Source organism: Oncorhynchus mykiss, chromosome 4, assembly GCF_057628025.1.
Source record: "Oncorhynchus mykiss isolate SJ-2025 chromosome 4, ASM5762802v1, whole genome shotgun sequence".
Taxonomy (NCBI): domain Eukaryota; kingdom Metazoa; phylum Chordata; class Actinopteri; order Salmoniformes; family Salmonidae; genus Oncorhynchus; species Oncorhynchus mykiss.
The window spans coordinates 52,155,710-52,177,397 of NC_143025.1; the positions used below are offsets into that span (position 1 = coordinate 52,155,710).

The 21,688-nt window shown below is 39.8% G+C and overlaps 1 protein-coding gene and 1 long non-coding RNA gene across 31 annotated transcripts in view; one reads left to right on the plus strand and one right to left on the minus strand.

Moving 5' to 3' along the window:
* The window catches only part of LOC149984051 (uncharacterized), a 615,207-nt gene extending 607,142 nt beyond the window's left edge, over positions 1-8,065 (plus strand). For both annotated transcript variants that reach the window (XR_016495321.1, XR_016495322.1), the window contains one exon: positions 7,405-8,065. This is a non-coding gene — a long non-coding RNA (uncharacterized LOC149984051). The remainder of the gene's footprint in view (positions 1-7,404) is intronic.
* adgrl2a (adhesion G protein-coupled receptor L2a) overlaps positions 1-21,688 on the minus strand; it is a 203,995-nt gene that overhangs the window by 171,604 nt on the left and 10,703 nt on the right. For 4 of the 29 annotated variants that reach the window (XM_090232258.1, XM_021599927.3, XM_090232260.1 and 1 more), the window contains exon 2: positions 1,371-1,523. The exons of 24 other annotated variants lie outside the window; for them this stretch is intronic. The gene's annotated coding sequence lies outside the window, so the exon portion shown is untranslated. Of the gene's footprint in view, positions 1-1,370; positions 1,646-21,688 lie in introns of those variants that run through there. One more of the 29 variants, XM_090232257.1, reaches the window with a different exon arrangement.

Consider the following 21,688-nt stretch of genomic DNA (forward strand, 5'->3'; position numbering starts at 1 on the left):
AAGGTAAAAAACTGTTGTTCTACCCCTGAACAAGGCAGTTAACCCATTGTTCCTAGGCCTTCATTTTAAATAAGAGTTTGTTCTTAACTAACTTGCCTAGTTAAATAAAGGTAAAAAAAAGGGTGATGCTTTGCTGCCACAGAACCTAGACAACGTGCCCTAATAGAGGGAACCATGAATTCTGCTCCGATAATTCTACAGGAGAATGTCAGGCCATCCATCTGTGAGCTGAAGTGCATCTGGGTCATGCAGCAAGACAATGATCTAAAAAACACAATAGTTTTATAATGTCAAAGTCCAGACCTAATCCCAATTGGAACGTTGTGGCAGGGATGGAAACGAGCAGTTCATGAGTTAAAGCAGTTCTGCATGCAGTTCTGCACGTGGGCCAGAATTCATCCACAGCGATGTGATCAACAACTACAGGAATCATTTGGCTGCAGTCATTGCAGCTAAAGGTGGCACAACCAGTAATTTAGTGAAAGGAGGCAATTACTTTTTCACACAAGGGGATAGGGTGTTGCATAACTTTGTTAGTTAAATAAATAAAACAACCATCAATTTTGTTTATTTGAAAACTCCGGTTCCCTTTATCTAATATTAGGTTTTGGTTGAAGATCTGATAACATTCAGTATAAAGACGTGCAAAAATAGAGAAAATCATATTAATTATTTTTCACAGGCCTGTACGTTGTGTTAAGCTGGTTAAAGGACAAACTGGGAATAGTTATATCTGTGATAGTTTGGAGAAGAGGAATTGTTTAGATTATTTGTGCATCCTCCGCCCAGAGGAAGCTTCGCGGCTCAGGCTCAACCTGTGGCGTGCATTGCTCTCCGGAAGACGGCGCCGCTCAAAGGCGTTATCAGTGGGGTAGCATTGAGTCTAGAAGTAGATCAAATGAAAAATAAAATTCCTGGTGTTTGTGACGCAAGCCGTTTGGTGAGACGTAGACCCAGTGGCAATGGCGAGAGTGAGAATACCCTGTCTGTCTTGTTGAGCTTTGACACAGAGTTTCTACATGATAAATTCAGGTTAGATTATATTTGCTATTCTGTGAAGGCCTATGTTCCGAACCCGCTACGGCACTTAAGGTGCCAAGGATTCGGACATACTGCAGCAGTGTGAAGAAGGAGATCCCATGATGTGAGAAATGTGTATGAGTGTGTCACAGGTTAGAGGTCATCATGGAGTATTATCCCTGAGGGTGCCACTGGAGGGCCTGATTGGGATTATTGGGTTCACCTGATTTAGGACTATTTAGGTTCCTTATTGGACCTGGGCCGGTTGCTCAGGTCTCGTTTTGTATTGTACTCATGTGCACTTGTTTTTCCTGTGAATGCTTCAGTAATCATTCTGGATTTACCCTCACCTCTGCCTGCTGTGTTTCTCTGCTCCTGGGTCCGAGGTCGTACTAGAGTTATTGTCACAGGAGGGCATAGTCAGAGGGAGTGTAGAGTTGGGATAGAGAGAGCACTGTGGGTCAACTGTGGGGGTGCCCATGCAGCTGGGGATCTGAAGTTCCCTGTGAGAGAGAGACAGGTTGAGATTGCCAGAGTTTGAGTTGGGCAGAAAGTTTCCTATGCAGAGGCAGAGAAGAGAGTGGATGATAGCTGAAAGGTGAGTGATTAGACCGGGAGCCAGATCCAGAGAAGATGAGTAAGGTTGGTGGTAAACTGCAATTATGTTAGCACAGCTATAAACTGCTGTTCTGCTTAAAGAAGGAATACATCTGGCCTTCTTTAGACTAGTTGAGTATCTGGAGCATCAGCATTTGTGGGTTTGATTACAAGCTCAAATGGCTAGAAACAAAACCTTTATACTGAAACGTGTCAGTCTATTCTTGTTCTGAGAAATGAAGGCTCTTCCATGTGAGAAATTGCCAAGAAACTGAAGATATTGTACAAAGTGTACTACTCCCTTCACAGCACTGGGCAAACTGGCTCTATCCAGAACAGAAAGAGGAGTGGGAGGGCCCGGTGCACAACTGAGCAAGAGGACAAGCACATTTAGTGTCTAGTTTGAGAAACAGACGCCTCAAGTTCTCAACTGGCAGCTTCATTAAATAGAACCCGCAAAACACCAGTCTCAACGTCAACAGCGAAGAGGCGACTCTGGGATGCTGGCCTTCTAGGCAGAGTTCCTCTGTGTTCTTTTGACCATATTAATCTTTTATTTTTATTGGCCAGTCTGAGACATGGCTTTTTCTTTGCAACTCTGCCTAGAATGCCAGCATCCCGGAGTCGCCTCTTCACTGCCGATAGTGGACAACCTTGTTTTACTCCTTGACATTTTAAATCTTTCTGAGAAATAGCCATATTTTACCGTTTTACTCCTAGGGTTACTATACATTATTTTAACACATTTTACAAGAGATACTCCAAAATGTAAATCTTCCAGGCATTTATATATAAACTCAGTCATACTTTATAAAAACAATAATTAATAACAATATAACTAATGTAAAACATACTGTGCCTGTAAAACGTATATAGGTTAAGAACTTTTTTGAAAGAGCACAGTTTGAAAGATATGGCAAATAGAAATAAAACGGGATGGACATCATACATATATTGGAGAGGTTGAGGGAAGAGTTAAAACAAACAACATAAAACTGTTGAAAAATACTGTCCATAAAATGTTTAAAGTATGTATAAGATGGAAATACAGGACTAAATGTTGTTCACTAGTTTACTCCAATTGGGGGAGAAGTGGTAGGGTTGGAAGGTAAAAAAAAAATGGTTTTATTTAAAGATGTGTATACAGTTGAAGTTTACATACACCTTAGCCAAATACATTTAAACTCCGTATTAAACAATTCCTGGCATTTAATCCTCGTAAAAATTCCCTGTCTTAGGTCCGTTAGGATCACCACTTTATTTAAAGAATGTGAAATGTCAGAATAATAGCAGAGAGAATGATTTACTTCAGCTTTTATTTCTTTCATCACATTCCCAGTGGGTCAGAAGTTTACATACACTCAATTAGTATTTGGTAGAATTGCCTTTAAATTGTTTAACCTGGGTCAAACGTTTCGGGTAGCTTTCCACAAGCGTCCCACAATAAGTTGGGTGAATTTTGGTCAAATCCTCCTGACAGAGCTGGTGTAACTGAGTCAGGTTTGTAGGCCTCCTTGCTCGCACAAGCTTTTTCAGGTCTGCCCCCAAAAAATTCTATAGGATTGAGGTCGGCTTTGTGATGGCCAATCCAATACCTTGACTTTGTTGTCCTTAAGCCATTTTGTCACAACTTTGGAAGTATGCTTGGGGTCATTGGCCATTTGGAAGACCCATTTGCGACCAAGCTTTAACTTCCTGACTGATGTCTTGAGATGTTGCTTCAACATATCCACATAATTTTCCTGCCTTGTGAAGTCATCTATTTTGTGAAGTGCACCAGTCCCTCCTGCAGCAAAGCAGCCCCACAACATGATGCTGCCACCCCCGTGCTTCACGGTTGGGATGGTGTTCTTCAGCTTGCAAGCGTCCCGCTTTTTCCTCCAAACATAATGATGGTCATTATGGCCAAACAGTTCTATTTTTCCTTCATCAGACCAGAAGACATTTCCCCAAAAAGTACAATCTTTGTCCCCATGTGCAGTTGCAAACCATAGTCTGGCTTTTTTTATGGCGGTTTTCGAGCAGTGGCTTCTTCCTTGCTGAGCGGCCTTTCAGGTTATGTCAATATAGGACTCGTTTTACTGGGGATACTTTTGTACCTGTTTCCTCCAGCATCTTCACAAGGTCCTTTGCTATTGTTCTGGGATTGATTTGCACTTTTCGCACCAAAGTACGTTCATCTCTCGGAGACAAAATGCGTCTCCTTCCTGAGAGGTATGACGGCTGCCTGGTCCCATTGTGTTCATACTTGCATACTATTGATGGTACAGATGAACGTTGTACCTTCAGGCGTTTGGAAATTGCTCACTAGGATGAACCAGACTTGTGAACGTCTACAATTATTTTTCCTAAGGACTTGGCTGATTTCTATTGATTTTCCCATGATGTCTAGCAAAGAGGCACTGAGTTTGAAGGTAGGCCTTGAAATACATCCACAGGTACACCTCCAATTAACTCACATGATGTCAATTAGCCTATCAGAAGCTTCTATGACATGACATAATTTCCTGGAATTTTCCAAGCTGTTTAAAGGCACAGTCAACTTAGTGTATGTAAACTTCTGACCCACTGGAAATGTGATACAGAGAATTATAAGTGAAATAATCTGTCTGTAAACAATTGTTGGAAAAATTACTTGAGTCATACACAAAGTAGAAGTCCTAACTGACTTGCCAAAACTATAGTTTGTTACCAAGAAATTTGTGGAGTGGTTGAAAAACAAGTTTTAATGACTCCAACCTAAGTGTATATAAACTTCCAACTTCAACTGTATGTATGTATGTATTTGTGTGTGTGTGTGTATGTGTGTGTACATGGGGATTGGAAGTGATGCAGACAATTACATTGATGGAAGCTACAATCTCTCTGCAATATTAAAGCCCCTACAAAATATATATGTTATTATAATTTTTTTAAGTGGAGCACACCTGAGAAATGCACGGAGCGCTCACCCTATAAGGGGACATCGGCTGCGCTGATATACTGATTGAGAAAGGATCAAGTTTTTCTAAGACATGAGACACATTTGATAGAAGTACCGAAACTAACACAAATGCTAGTACCGACCATTTTTTATGTTATAGTATCAAAAATGTACAGGAGTTTCACTATACTGTGCAACACTAGCATCCATAGCAGATTGCTAAAACGGTAGCCTACTTTATATGAGTAATATTAATGTAGGTAGACTACTTTCTGGTCACTAATCTGTATATATGCACCTGCCTTTGCACACCAATGCTGATGACTGGTCATTGGTCAACAGTCAAGACGTGAAACTTTTTGGTTCTGAGGCACAGATTAGATTGATTGGATTTTTTTGAAACAAGAATTTGTTGCAATTGCCGTAGGCCTATGTTTGTGACCAGATCGAATAAGCAAAAGTGTGAATATCAAATACAAATGGTAGGCTAGCGTATTCACTGAGTGTACAAAACATTAAGGACACCTGGTCTTTCCATGACATAGACTGACCAGGTGAATCCAGGTGAAGGCTATGATCCCTGATTGCCGTCACTTGTTTAAATCCATTAAATCCAGTTTAGATGAAGGGGAGGGGACAGGATAAAGAAGGATTTTTAAGACTTGAGACAATTGAGACATGGATTGTGTATATGTGCCATTCAGAGACAAAAGATCACGACTCTGATGGGCACATTAGAACTTGTGGATATATGGAGGCTTAAAATCTCCTTTTCGCTGGCACCTAAAGTAAATTAAAAAGTGTTGTATAGCGGACAGAATGCGATCACACCACCACCTAATTGGCATCCACATTCCTCCTACAGAATTTCCACGTGGTCGGGATATTGGAAATTGAATCAAAGCCTACTGGATGAAAAAAATTTCTTAACCAAGACAAAATTATTTATAACTGACTTTTTCTTGCATAACACAGGAACTGCAGTAGAGGTCGACCGATTAATTGGAATGGCCCTGAGCCGATTTCAAGTTTTGATAACAATCGGAAATAAGTATTTTTGGACACCGATTTGGCAGATTTTTTTAAATAATATATATTTTTTAACACCTTTATTTAATCTTTATTTAACTAGGCAAGTCAGTTAAGAACACATTCTTATTTCCAATGATTGCCTAGGAACGGTGGGTTAACTGCCTCGTTCAGGGGCAGAACGACAGATTTTCACATTGTCAGCTCGGGGGATTCAATCTTGCAACCTTATAGTTAACTAGTCCAACGCTCTAACCACCTGCCTCTCATTGCACTCCACGAGGAGACTTCCTGTTACGCGAATGCAGTAAGTCAAGGTAAGTTAATGCTAAGTTTAGTATTAAACTTAACTTATAAACAACAATCAATCAATCATAATCACTAGTTAACTACACATGGTTGATGATATTACTACTTTATCTAGCGTGTCCTGCATTGCATTTAATCGATTCGGTGCGTATCGTTGCTCCAATGTGTACCTAACCATGAACATCAATGCCTTTCTTAAAATCAATACACAGAAGTATATATTTTTAAACCTGCATATTTAGCTAAAAGAAATCCAGGTTAGCAGGCAATATTAACCAGGTGAAATTGTGTCACTTCTCTTGCGTTCATCGCACGCAGAGTCAGCGTATATGCAACAGTTTGGGCCGCATAATTTACCAGAATTTTACTTAATTATGACATAACATTGAACGTTGTGTAACAGGAATATTTAGACTAATGGATGCCACCCGTTAGATAAAATACAGAATGGTTCTGTATTTCACTGAAAGAATAATAATACTTTCCGGCTACCCGGATAAAGCACTAAATAAACTTCAGTTAGTGCTAAATACGGCTAATAGAATCCTGACTAGAACCAAAAAATTTGATCATATTACTCCAGTGCTAGCCTCTCTACACTGGCTTCCTGTCAAAGCAAGGGCTGATTTCAAGGTTTTACTGCTAACCTACAAAGCATTACATGGGCTTGCTCCTATCTATCTCTCTGATTTGGTCCTGCCGTACATACCTACACGTACGCTACGGTCACAAGACGCAGGCCTCCTAATTGTCCCTAGAATTTTTAAGCAAACAGCTGGAGGCAGGGCTTTCTCCTATAGAGCTCCATTTTTATGGAACGGTCTGCCTACCCATGTCAGAGACGCAAACTCGGTCTCAACCTTTAAGTCTCTACTGAAGACTCATCTCTTCAGTGGGTCATATGATTGAGTGTAGTCTGGCCCAGGAGTGGGAGGGTGAACGGAAAGGCTCTGGAGCAACGAACCGCCCTTGCTGTCTCTGCCTGGCCGGTTCCCCTCTTTCCACTGGGATTCTCTGCCTCTAACCCTATTACAGGGGCTGAGTCACTGGCTTTACTGGGGCTCTCTCATGCCGTCCCTGGAGGAGGTGCGTCACCTGAGTGGGTTGAGTCACTGATGTGGTCATCCTGTCTGGGTTGGCGCCCCCGCGCCCCCCCCCCCCCCCCCCCCCCCCCTTAAGTTGTGCCGTGGCGGAGGTCTTTGTGGGCTATACTCAGCCTTGTCTCAGGATGGTAAGTTGGTGGTTGAAGATATCCCTCTAGTGGTGTGGGGGCTGTGCTTTGGCAAAGTGGGTGGGGTTATATCCTTCCTGTTTGGCCCTGTCCGGGGGTGTCCTCGGAGTGGGCCACAGTGTCTCCTGACCCCTCCTGTCTCAGCCTCCAGTATTTATGCTGCAGTAGTTTATGTGTCGGGGGGCTAGGGTCAGTTTGTTATATCTGGAGTACTTCTCCTGTCCTATTCGGTGTCCTGTGTGAATCCAAGTGTGCGTTCTCTAATTCTCTCCTTCTCTCTTTCTCTCTCTCGGAGGACCTGAGCCCTAGGACCATGCCCCAGGACTACCTGACATGATGACTCCTTGCTGTCCCCAGTCCACCTGGCTGTGCTGCTGCTCCAGTTTCAACTGTTCTGCCTTATTATTATTCGACCATGCTGATCATTTATGAACATTTGAACATCTTGGCCATGTTCTGTTATAATCTCCACCCGGCACAGCCAGAAGAGGACTGGCCATCCCACATATGCTCTCTCTAATTCTCTCTTTCTTTCTCTCTCTCGGAGGACCTGAGCCCTAGGACCATGCCCCAGGAATACCTGACATGATGACTCCTTGCTGTCCCCAGTCCACCTGACTGTGCTGCTGCTCCAGTTTCAACTATTCTGCCTTATTATTATTCGACCATGCTGGTCATTTATGAACATTTGAACATCTTGACCATGTTTTGTTATAATCTCCACCCGGCACAGCCAGAAGAGGACTGGCCACCCCACATAGCCTGGTTCCTCTCTAGGTTTCTTCCTAGGTTTTGGCCTTTCTAGGGAGTTTTTCCTAGCCACCGTGCTTCTTCACCTGCATTGCTTGCTGTTTGGGGTTTTAGGCTGGGTTTCTGTACAGCACTTTGAGATATCAGCTGATGTACGAAGGGCTATATAAATAAATTTGAATAAACGTCTTGTTTTTGAGATGATAGTTTCCGGTTTCGACCATATTAATGACCTAAGGCTCGTAATTCTGTGTGTTATTATGTTATAACTAAATCTATGATTTGATAGAGCAGTCTGACTGAGCAGTGGTAGGCAGCAGCAGGCTCGTAAGCATTCATTCAAACAGCACTTCTGTGTGTTTTGCCAGCAGCTCTTCATTGTGCGTCAAGCATTGAGCTGTTTATGACTTAAAGCCTATCAACTCCCGAGATTAGGCTTGTGTAACCGATGTGAAATGGCTAGCTAGTTAGCGGGGTGCGCGCTAATAGCGTTTTAAACGTCACTTGCTCTGAGACTTGGAGTGGCTGTTCCCCTTGCTCTGCATGGGTAACGCTGCTTCGAGGGTGGCTGTTGTCATTGTGTTCCAGGTTCGAGCCCAGGGAGGAGCGAGGAGAGGGACGGAAGCTATACTGTTACACTGGCAATACTAAAGTGCCTATAAGAACATCCAATACTCAAAGGTTAATGAAATACAAATGGTGTAGAGAGAAAGTCCTATAATTCCTATAATAACTACAACCTAAAACTTCTTCCCTGGGAATATTGAAGACTCATTTTAAAAGGAACCACCAGCTTTCATATGTTCTCATGTTCTGAGCAAGAAACTCAAACGTTAGCTTTCTTACATGGCACATATAGCACTTTTACTTTCTTCTCCAACACTTTGTTTTTGCATTATTTAAACCAAATTGATTTTATTGATGTATTATATTAAGTTAAAATAAGTGTTCATTCAGTATTGTTGTAATTGTCATTATTACAAATCTTTTTTTTTTCTCTTCTTTTTTTTTTTTTTTAAATCGGCCGATTAATCGGTATCGGCTTTTTTGGTCCTCCAATAATCGGTATCGGTATCGGCGTTGAAAAATCATCATTGGTCGACCTCTAAACTGCAGATCCCCTTATTGTATGGTACACTTTCAAATGTGCCTTCAGTGGCCATGCAATTCTCTACTCATCTTTAAAACAAACAATTTCAGTCAAAAGAGATTAGACTAACAAAGGAAATACAGGAACTAACTTCACAGGTGGATGGCAATAAAAGCTGTACCATAAAGGCACAGAATAACGAGAAAAAAACTAAAAGAACTGGAGAAACGTATTCAAGAAAGTGTAATATTTTACAAATAAAGAGAACTGGATGGAAAATTTTGAAAAATGAAGCAAATTCTTTTGACTCTTCAACATAAAAATGCTACGAAGAATAATTTACAGAAACTCGTAAAAAATGGAGTCATCCATGATTCACCGATTTGATACATTATCTTGAAAGAAGCAAAAGATTTTAAGCATACAGCGCCTTCAAAGTATTCACACCCCTATACTTTTTCCACATTGTCTTGTGTTACAGCCTGAATTTAAAATTGATTAAATAGAGATTTTGTGTCACTGATCTACACACAATAACCCATCATGTCAGTGTAATTTTGTTGGTAGAACATTTTTTAAATTAAAAGCTGAAATATCTTGAGTTAAATAAATAATCAACCTCTTTGTTATGGCAAGCCTACAGTTCAGGAGAAAAATGTGCTTAACAAATTGCATAATACGTTGCATGGACTCATTCCATGTTCAATAATAGTGGTTAACATGATTTTTCAATGACTACCCCATTCCTCAATCGAGTAGTGAATTTCAGCCACAGATTCAACCACAAAGACCAGGGAGATTTTTCAATGCATTGCAAAGAAGGGCACCAATTTGGTAGATGTGTAAAAATAAAAAAGCAGATGCTGAATATCCCTTTTTTGCATGGTGAAGTTATTAATTAGGCTTTGGATGATGACACCCAGTCACTACAAAGATACAGGCATCCTTCCTAACTCAGTTGACGGAGAGGAACCATTACAGTTTAATGGTTGTGATATGAGAAAACTGAGGATGGATCAACAAAATTGTAGTCACTCCACAATACTAATCTAAATGACAGTGTGAAAAGAGAGAGAATAAAAATATTCCACAAGTATTCCTGTTTGCAACAAGGCACTTAAATAATACTGCAGAAAATATGGCAAAGAAAATAACTTTTTGTCCTGACTACAAAGCATTTTCTTTGGTGCAAACACAACACATCACCGTGTAAAACTTTTCATATGACAGAGCATGAAGAATTGTAGAAAGAATAATGGCCAAATATTGTACAATCCAGGTGCAAAGCTCTTAAGAGTTATCCCAAAAGACTCACAGGATTAATACCAACTGTGCTTCTACAGTGTTGACTCAGGGGTGTGAATACTTATGTAAATTTGATATTTCTGTATTTAATTTTCAATTAATTTTCAATTATTCAATTCAATTTTCAATTATTTTCAATCATTACGGTAAAAAAAATCACAACAAAATGTGGAATATGTCAAGGGGTATGAATACTTTCTGAAGGCACAGTATGTTCTCTTTTTAGTTACCTCCATCTTTACCGAATGATAGTAACTGTAAGGACATTTTTCCTAATAATAGTGTAAAATTCGCAAATGTACAAAAATATTTCTGTGAAGGCCAAATTACAGAGGAGGAACTTCATGACGATATTACATATTTTCAGTTCGGAAAAACTCCAGGGCTTGATGGCATACCAGTAGAGTTATACAAAAACTTTTTTTATGAACTAAAAGATCCACTATTAGCATGTTTTCACTACTCCTATTAAAATGGTTGACTATCAGATACTCAGCAAGGACTGATTTCACTATTACTGAAACAGGACCCAGGTGGTAAGTATAAAGATCGAGTCCACTTAAAAAACTGGAGGCCCAAACTGGAGGCCCAATACAACTTCAATGTTGTGATGCAAAAACCCTGGAAAAATGCATAGCAGGTAGAATTAAACAAGGTTTTACCGGATATTATTCATCCTGATCAGACAGGTTTTTTTACGAAAACAATACATTGGAGATAATATAAGTCAATTACTTAAAACAATAGAACACTATGAAACATCGAAGAAACCAGGCCTGGTCTTCATAGCAGATTTTGAAAAGGCCTTTGATAAATTCTAGTCATACTTTATATATAAATGCCTGGGCTCAATTAATTGTCAGTCTCTTATACAATGGCTTAAAGATATGTATAGCAACCCCAGATGTAAAATAGTAAATAATGGTTACTTCTCAGAAAATATTGATTTGTCAAGAGGAGTTTAACAAGGTTGTCCACTGTTTCCATATATGTTTGTTATGGCCATCGAAATGTTAGTTATTAAAATCAAGGGGTTAGAAATCCAGGGCTTAAAAACAAAAATATCAGTGCATGCCAATGGCTTTAATTCTCTTAAGTCCTCAATCTGGATCCCCGCACAGTCTCATTGGCGATATAGATCATTTCTCTAGCCTCTCTGGACTAAAACCTAATTATATGAGTAAGAAATATTTCACTTTATTTGGAAAAGTAAGCCAGGCAAAATTAAATGTTCTTATTTATATAATGAATATGAGTTTGGGGGGCTAAAATGATGAAATATTAAATAATTAAACGTCTCACTAAAAGTTGCAGTCATACAAAAGTTATACTACATCCAAACTCGTTCTGCAGCAGATTAGTAAGAATAGCTCACCTGCTGTTCAAAGATGACCTTCTTGCCTGTACCCAAATTACAACCTTTCATTTTTGGTTAATTGAAAATGAAACAAGCAATACGAAGCTGGTTACAATTTACATTTCATCCTCCTGAAAAGCCAGACCAAATATTATGGTTAAACTCAAAATATACTGATTGATGAAAAAACATTCTTTATGGATTAAAAAAAAAAACGGTTTGTATTATCTTTACTATGAATAAGAATGGGGAAGTTATGTCACACATGCAGCTTTCAAAAATATATGAGAATGTTTGCTCTATCCAAAGTTATAACCAACTGGTTGCAGCATTACCACAGAAATGGAGGAGGCAAGGGAAAAGGGGAGAAAGTCAGGAACATTTATTAGAACATTTATTCTGATGTTGTGCCCATGTGGCTTGTTTCTGGTCACAGGTTCAGGAATGGCTGAAAATTCACAAAATTCACAACATAGTATTACAATCTGTGGATACTATGAGATTAGAAAGGTTCAGAATTCATGTAAGACATCACAGCAAAGTTGAAAAATATATGGCACATGGAAAACAAGAGCGGGTGGTTTGCGGAGATAGGTGGGATGGGCTGAGAGTAGCTGAGGGATAAGATTAAAAACTCTTGATCCGTAGTGGCTGGGGCCGAGAGCGCCAGGAATCACGTGTGCCGCATGTGTCTGAATGTGGTGTGTATACTGAACTGTATTTTTGTCATGTAATCATGTAATACTTTTTGGAAAAGTGCCATATATGTGAAATGTATGTAGCAAAATATCTGTATAAACAAGAGTGTAAAACAAGGTTGCCTTTGTCCTCCGAAGGGGTGGGAGGTGGTGGGGGGATGGGTTTGAAATGAAAAACAAATAAATAAATAGAGGTACGGAATCAATACTGTTACATGTATATGGGCTAAGAGATTTCCTTTTCACAAGCAAGGTGCCATCCCATACAAAATTGGATTGGATAAAGCAAACATAAAATATGCCAACTCTGTATCATGTCTGCAATAGGAATTGAGATGACCTTGAAAGACCACAAACATATTCAGACTTTACTTTTCACAATTGCCTCATGAGGAGCAGGGACGGCGCTCATAGCTTTTTCAATATAGGACAAAATCGTCATAACAGGAACCTAGTTTCCTTTATCTTGAAAATTAAACTACAGTACAACCGAAGAGCACTAAAAAAAGAGAGTTGCATTGAAATCCTTTATGACCTAAAAACACATTTATGCACTATTGTAGTTTTCGTGAAAAACCCATTCTGGAACAGATACAAGAAAACGTTTCCTTTGCTTGAGGCCATGGTACTGTATCAGTATGACTAGGCTTCTATATCAGCATATATGTAGGGATGTAGCAGCTGCAGCGGACAAAGACAGAATGTCTTCAACAGCACTGCGCTGTCTGCCTCAGAGGCAGCATGCTCCCCCACATCGAAAATAAATAAATAAATAAAAGAGACGGCAGATCCCTACTACATGGAGAATGGGTGTTCTGTAAATGGATGATAACAGTTCTATACTTTAATAATATTTGTATCATGCTGAGAGTGTTTAGCATGCTGAGACACCAAAGGCGAATGGGGGAGTCTGCCTGCCTGCCATTCTCATCATTAAACGTGCCGAGGTCTCCCTTCTCTGCTGGAGACCTTTTTTACCCTGTAGCTAGAGCCGAAACCACCGGTGATCATATCCTGACTGTTTTCTTAACCAACTCTTGACTCTGATTTGATCTGAGACGGGCCTTAAAAGCGTCAACTGTCATATTGAAAGTTGTCAGAGGAATCATCATCCTAGGCTACGTTCAATTTCACAAGCATGATAGGAGGTCAATGTACTGTGAATGGTAAGAACAGATTGTGAAATGTCAACAGGCACAGCATTGTCTTTGCTAAATACGAGGCAAATGCAGACAGATGCACTCGGAGAGATAGAGAAGCCACAGAGGTGTTGGCCCAAAGGCTTTCAACATATGTGCACTTGCTGTATCCAACCAAAGCACCGGCAGACAGCTTTATAATCAAATCGACGTAAGAGTGACAAACGTGAATTGCGGAGCCCATTTGTTCTTTTGATTAAAAAGCAACAAAAGCTAACTATTCGGGAGGAAGGGAGCTATTAAAAAGGAAGAGTTTGAAATTTGAATGACGGGCCCCGAGAACAAGTGGCAGATGTGAAAGAATGCTAAGTCCTTTGGACAAAGATCTGTTGTCCCTCTCAAGCTGCTGAAGGGGGCCACAAGAGAATAGAGGAAGAGCTGGCTATTATATGAAACGAGGTCTGGAAGAATGGGGAGGAGACAGGATAAAGCGACAGAGGGGGATGGGTCTAGGTTACAATAAAAGATTGACAGCCTGCAGGTGTTTCTTGACCTCTGCATTAGCCCCCGGGCTTCAAGAAAGAGTAGGGATGTTAATTGTCACGGAACATCCCAACAATGTAAAAAAGGGGGCCAGTGATTCACCAAAATGTAAATCGCATCCAACGATTTGGTGTGCTGGTTCAGCACATGTTGAATGAAAATATAGCTGCTCCCATTTGGTTAAAAAAAATAATAATCATACATTCAAACTATAGTCCTTTCCACATTTGTCCAAACTCTTCTTATCCTCATGTCTTACCAAGTACAAAATTATAATCTTTGAAGGCATAAAATACCTAGGGACCTGTGGCTCAGTCATGGAGTAACCTAGCCTGGCTCGTTGAGGAAATATATTCCTTAAAGAGATTGCATTTCTTCTCTGACACTGCTACAGATGTACAATTTGCAAGCGTAAATCAGAAAATTCTCCCTCCGGTGGGGAAGAGATTGAGCCAGTGATCAGATGACTTGTGGAGTCCCACTGAGTTCGAAATGGCGGGGAGTGGAATCAAGTCGCTGACCCCTCGGTGGCGGAATGATTGAGAGCAGCATGGAGCAGAGTCAGAACAAGGAGCATGACTGACACCACAACCAAACATAGTATGACTGCTGTTGCCCCTGAACACAGCCCCATGACCCTGACAGAGATCATCATGGCGAAATACTAGGTCAAACACACACTGCTCACCAGAAAAGCTTTGCTACAGCTATTCTGGGAGGGATGAGAAGGGAAGGGGGCACACAAAGCAAAACCAAAAAAATAATACTTTTCTGAAGTAGCTGTGGTAAATTGGGTCACTCCACTATTTTAGGAAAAATGAAATGTCGCAACAGATGGCGTACAATCTCTTATATAAATGTTGTGTGTGTACATTCTCACTAGTCCAGTAAAAAATGATTAGCTAACAATTAATTCCGCCCCTCTCCCTTGTCCAAAACATATTGCAGTAGTCAGAGCTGTCTTTTCAGGACAAAAATAAAATACTGGTCCTCCATTTTGCTTCTAAAACAATGACAATTCGCACTGTCATGCAATCGTAGACACCAATCTACAACTCAGAGATCTGAGTCAGGTAAGTCTTTTCCCATTCTCAGTTATTAACTAGCTCTACTTAATCATCTCGGAGTATATGAACACAGTTTTTTCAGAATATAACTAAATATTGGGATTTTTCTCTGAATGTAGCAAAGGGTAACCATTCAGTTTTGCTACACCTCCACCATAGAGAATGATACAGTAGTGTAGACTACACAGTGAATACATATCTAAGGTTGGAACTGTACCGCCTATTGCTCTTTGTGTTCTCTCCATAAATCATTTTTACTGGCCATTCAATTAATCGATTAGTGCATTCCCCATTGGCCAGGACATATGGCTACTAAATAAAACAATCATGACCTAAGATAGGTCATTAATAAAACATTGGGGGAGAAAAAGGAAAAAGGCCACTAACCAAAATATGTCTTGGATGAGCAAGACATATAACTATGTACGAATTCACTTAGTTAATACAAGTCAACAATAAACCAGGAATAAACATATTGGTGGGAAATCTACACCATCTCTATTACATACAATATCATATGTCTACATTCTGATCCCAAACAGTGGTTCAAATATCTTCTCTGGTTCAGCATGGAAATATGTCTATTTTTTTGTATTTAGGAATGTGAAAATATTATTGGGCTGTACCATAACATGGTTTGTGTTGTTTTGCCCTTTCTCCCACTAGTATGGAATCCATAACCCCATAATAATTTTAGCAATGCAACAGAAAACCCTATCAGTTCTGAGAGAAGCCTATACCTGTCTCTCCATGTAGATTATAGCTAGATGATTTCAGATGGTAACAAGTTCTAATACAGGTTCCATACATTATTAGTGGTCATTTTGATGTTTAAGTGGAAGTGAAGTGGATTATAGCAAATCAAATTTGAAAATGTAATTTCCATTTACTGATAGCACAAAACTATTCCTTTCGAGACAAAGGAGATAAGAATTGTTCTGCCATAGCTGTTAGATGGTGCCATTGTCAATGCTTCTCAGCTCAGGAATTAATAGGCTGACATTAATACAGGAAGATAAATAAGGAGGTCAGAATTGTGAGACCCACCATTATATAGGTGTCTCATGGCGATAGTACCTGCCAATCAACTCCAATAAGTCCTTGATTCTATACATTTATCCTTGAAAAAGACAGATAGTGCATGGAATACTCTCAGTATGACATTGGATGCAGGGAGACAGACAACCCAATGTGGATATATTTAGTAGGATTTCTGTTCAGAGAGCATTTCATGAGCACAACAGAGGCGTTTGTCCTATGATCCATTGTGCCATGATGCTGTGCCTAAATTAGTCATAACAAATCAGGGATCACAAAATGAAGCTCGGCAGTTGGCCCAGCCAAGTTCTCCTTAGCTCATCTTCTCAATTTCAGCGGAATGCATCAGTGTTGCGCTCATTAAAAAATGATACAATGCGGTATTGGTGAAGACAAAGTCAGACAGGCACTTGGCACAAAATACTGGGTGTCAGGTCAATGTTGTCCACTTCATCTGTGCTGACGTATTCCCGAATCAAACTTCCACATCTAATAACAACCCGGTCAGAGAGAGAACTTCCAAGGCTATGGCATATCGCCAAGGCTGTCTGAGCTTTAATTTGCCACGCGCATACAACACATTAGTTGTATACAGTACACAGAGAGAACACATAATACTTTGTGTTGATACTGAAAAAGTATACCGTTAGGTTCACAATACTTGTTTTTTCCTCCATGCAAGTGGAAGTGTGGTTACCTTTACCATGAATTGCACCAGTGAGCAGCTTTAATCTCTCTGTACAACAGGATGAAAATAAGCAGATGAATGGGTAAAAAGCCTGCTCTTTCCCTCTATTAAGGACCAGGTCCATCAATAATTCACCATGATCGTGAGGCATTATTCAACAGGAAGGTTAATTTTTAAGATGGTGGGTGGCAACACTAAACATGAAAAACTTAACACAGACGATGACTCGTAAAAGCAACATCTAGAATGGATGTGGAGCAAGTAGGTAAGCAGCCAATTTATCTCCATTTAGACAAATCTTTGCTATCACTGGAAGACAAAAAAGAAAAAGGGTATGGTAGGAGACACTATAGAGTGATATGATTGTATATATAAAGTGCACAGAAGTGTGGTGTACAGTATAGGCAAAACAATAGTTTAGGAAGGTGTGCTAATTCTTTAAGATGACACATTATACTCCAGTTTTCCTGTCCTGGCACACTATCTAATTGAGGCTTTGATCCTTCCTATGGCTCCGAGGAAGGACAAACGAAAGCAAAATGAGGGATGCTATAATCTCAGCCCTTACTAAAATAGACAGCAGAGCAAGGACCTTTCCCTTAGAGCAGCAACACAAACACATTGAGCCAGCACTGGAGCAGACACGTCAAACTTTACCCTCTACATTTTCTCGCTGCTGTAGCATCTATTTTCAATCTCAAAAGATGACATGAATGCCTTTGTGAGACAAGGGAAGTGTTGTATGTCATTGCATGCTAAACAAGGTAGAATAACACTGGTTGGCTCTCATCAGGAAACCAGGAGGCAAAAAGAAGTTGGTGTAGTATTTCTTGAGAGCAATCAGTTGTCAGCCCTAAATATTGACTAACATAATGCAACTTGTTAAACCTTGTTTCGTATATTTACCTTTTTTTAAGATACTGTTGCTTGCAAATGAATGGTTTGCCTCTCCAATGCACCGTACAACATGAAGTACAGTATATTATATTAAGTATAACTATTATAACAGATTTTAGACACTGTAATATCATAAATACTCATTCATTCAATGCAGTCATTTTAAACTGGTTTGGTTGTGGAGCTATATGAATGAATTTACATCATATTTAAGGCCATGTTCGATCAGTATCAGTGCTTGTTGCCCTCTGCCTTGGGTTGTGACAGAGAGCAGCTTTTGGGCTGAGCTTTCATCTGAGCAGTTACAGGTTCATTAACATGTGTTCACCCAGTGTTATACGAACGATTGTGATGCAAACGTCCTTGGATTGGCTCATTGAGCACGCCCGTCTGCATAACTGTAACAGAGTGGAGCCCAGTTGTGTGTCTAGGCCCACTGTAGACTGACTGGGTTGCAACAACTCATCGTCTTTAAACAAAGAGGAAGTCATAAAATGTTGAAATAGTTTCAGCTGTGTTATCTTCAAGGTGTAAACATTGTGGGATTTTCCATAAATTATAGTGAGAATTGACTGTTTTTTCCACATGCATAAAACTTAAACAGAATACATTGTCAGTGCTCTATGAAACTGAAAACAATTTACTATAATTGCTGTATTACATGTTGCTATATAACCAAAGGGCTGAACAATAAACAAACATGACACATATTGCAACCTACGGTATTAAACAGCCACATTCCATTTCATTGATATATATTTCTTCAATATAACAGATATATATTGAGTGTTAGCATCTTATTTCCAATCCCTTTTGTTAAAGCTACAACGTCAGACGTGCAAAAATATGTCCTTTCAAAAGGACGTGCCTCCCTTCAATGGACAATAATCTTTCCAAGAATCAGAGTCTTGGCGTGATAAAAAATGATTCTAATGTAAATGGCTTACTGGCAACGTTATCGCCCTCTACCACCCAGAGCAGGACAACCGATACAGCAATCACTGCTTCTGCACCTTGTGTATGTTTAAGATGTGTTTGCTCTTTTGTGATAACAAAGGAGGGAAAACAAACGACTCAGAGTAACTGGACCAAAGTCGGCAAATCCAAAGACACAGAGGATGATACAGCAAACTGTAAGCGAATTGGAGATAAAATATTCACTGGGAAAATTATCTTTCCTGTCATAAACCCTCTCCTTTTGAATACCAAAGGAATTCAAATTCCCAAACAAATCCTGAAAGGTTGACCCATTCTGTGTTATACAAACTGATAAAATTTCAGTCTAGGTCATACCTTTGAACTGCTACGCCGAGCCAACATGAGGTATAGATTGCCATCTCTGGTATCTCTGCACAGGTAATCCACTGAAGTATAATTACCACAGCTCTAAATTATACAAAATTATAATAGGGAGTTAAAAACTCCATATGAATATGGAGGACGTGTGATAACAGAGCACCATGCTGTGAAAGAGGGTAATATCTCGATAATGGCCCTTGTTTAGTGGTGGAAATCTCCTCACAAGACAACAGGCTCCCTGTGAGATATCTACTTAAATGTTTCTTGACACGGGCGAGGCATTCACAGAACAACAAAATGTACTAAGCCACGGTGACAGAAGATAATCTAATTACAGGACTAATGTGGCTTTGACAAAGGCAATTGCTTAAATAGGACCCAACCCAAGATTCCCCACAAACACAAGACTTGAATTGTCGTTGTTGACATGTTCCACAATGCTTTCTCTTTGTCTACTTGGTTCCTAATGGTATGACTTGAACATGTTGTGATGGTTTAATAAAATTGAGAACTCATGACACCAGATTGCAAACATTGAGAAATTCCACACTGATTCAATGTCCAATCATAACTTCAGTTAACCATTCTTAGTGCAGACCAGTGACCCCTATAGGTATTAGTTGTGAACCTAACGTGAATTAAAACCTCTTCTATCTGGCAAAAAAACAGAGATGGAATGGTATGGAAGTAATAAATGAAAATCGACAAACAGTTTATTTACACTTAGGCTAAGCACATCAACAACACAATTTAACTTCAGTAACATTAGAAAAAAATACAATGTTGATATCTGTAATTGTCGTACACTACCGTTCAAATGTTTGGGGTCACTTAGAAATGTTCTTGTTTTTGAAAAAAAAAAGTCCATTAAAATAACATCAGATTGATCCGAAATACAGTGAAGATATTGTTAGTAATGTTGTAAATGACTACTGTAGCTGGAAACAGCATACTTGTTATGGAATATCTACATAGGCGTACAGAGGCCCATTATCAGCAACCATCACTCCTGTGTTCCAATGGCACATTATGTTAGCTAATCCAAGTTTATCATTTTAAAAGGCTAATTGATCATTACAAAACCCTTTTGCAATTATGTTAGCACAACTGAAAACTGTTGTTCAGATTAAAGAAACAATTAAACTGTCCTTCTTTAGACTAGTTGAGTATCTGGAGCATCAGCATTTGTGGGTTCGATAACAAGCTCAAAATGGCCAGAAACAAAGACCTTTCTTCTGAAACTCGTCAGTCAATTCTTGTTCTGAGAAATGAAGGCAATTCTATGTGAGAAATCGCCAAGAAACTGAAGATCTCGCACAATGCTGTGTACTACTCCCTTCACAGAACTGCACAAACTGGCTCTAACCAGAATAAAAACAGGAGCGGGAGGCTCCGGTGCACAACTGAGCAAGAGGACAAGTACATTAGAGGGTCTAGTTTGAGAAACAGATACCTCACAAGTTCTCAACTGGCAGCTTCATTAAATAGTACCCGCAAAACACCAGTCTCGACATCAACAGTGAAGAGGCGACTCCGGGATTCTGGCCATCCAGGCAGCTGCCAGTTGAGGACTTGTGAGGCATCTGTTTCTCAAGCTAGACACTCTAATTTACTTGTCCTCTTGCTCAGTTGTGCACCAGGGCCTCCCACTCCTGTTTCTATTCTGGTTAGAGCCAGTTTGCGCTGTTCTGTGAAGGGATTAGTACACAGCTTGTGCGAGATCTTTAGTTTCTTGGCAATTTCTCATATGGAATAGCCTTCATTTCTCAGAACAAGAATAGACTGATGATTTTCAGAAGGAAGGTTTTGTTTCTAGCCATTTGAGCCTGTAATTAAACCCACAAATGCTGATGCTCCAGATACTCAACTAGTCTAAAGGAGTCCAGTTTTATTCCTTCTTTAATCAGGACAACAGTTTACAGCTGTGCTAACATAATGGAACACAGGAGTTGTCACAGATCCCTCCGGAACTTTCATTACACACACCTGTCCCCGATTCCCACTGATTATTACTTGTATCAGTGTGCCCTTTGGTTTCCATTGGGCTGTCGATTATTGTTACAATGTCGGTAGATACGTGTGAGTACCTGTGTTGTGTGTTTTGGCTTTCGTGCCATTGTGGATTCCGCAAATGATTACGGGTCTTGCCCTGTGTGTTAATCAGTGTGCGCGCGTGTTATTTATTCGAGGTACTCCTCGCTCTTTTGTTTTAGGTTTCTACCCTGTGTTTTGTTACGTGTTTGTTTGGTCTTCGTCCCCGTGCCTTTACTTGGCATGCCATAATTTGGGCTCAATTCCTGCACCTGTCTCCCGAATAATTAATGCGAACGTGACAGGAATGATGGTTACTGATAATGGGCCTCTGTACGCCTATGTAGATATTCCATAATAAATGTAGATATTCCATAATAAATCTGCCGTTTCCTGCTACAATAGTCATTTATAACATTAACAATGTCTAAACTGTATTTCTGAACAATTTGATTTATTTTAAGGGATACAAAAATGTGATTTTCTTTCAAAAACAAGGATATTTCTAAGTGACCCCAAACTTTTGAACGGTAGTGTATGTAACGTCAAATAGCATTTTGTTTCAGGCTACTGGTGCATGCTCCAGTTGTGATTCATGCAAATATCAACACCTTATTGGAACATTTCTCTGAGAAATCTGAAAGTCCACTAATGTCAAGGAAATAAATAGGCTACAT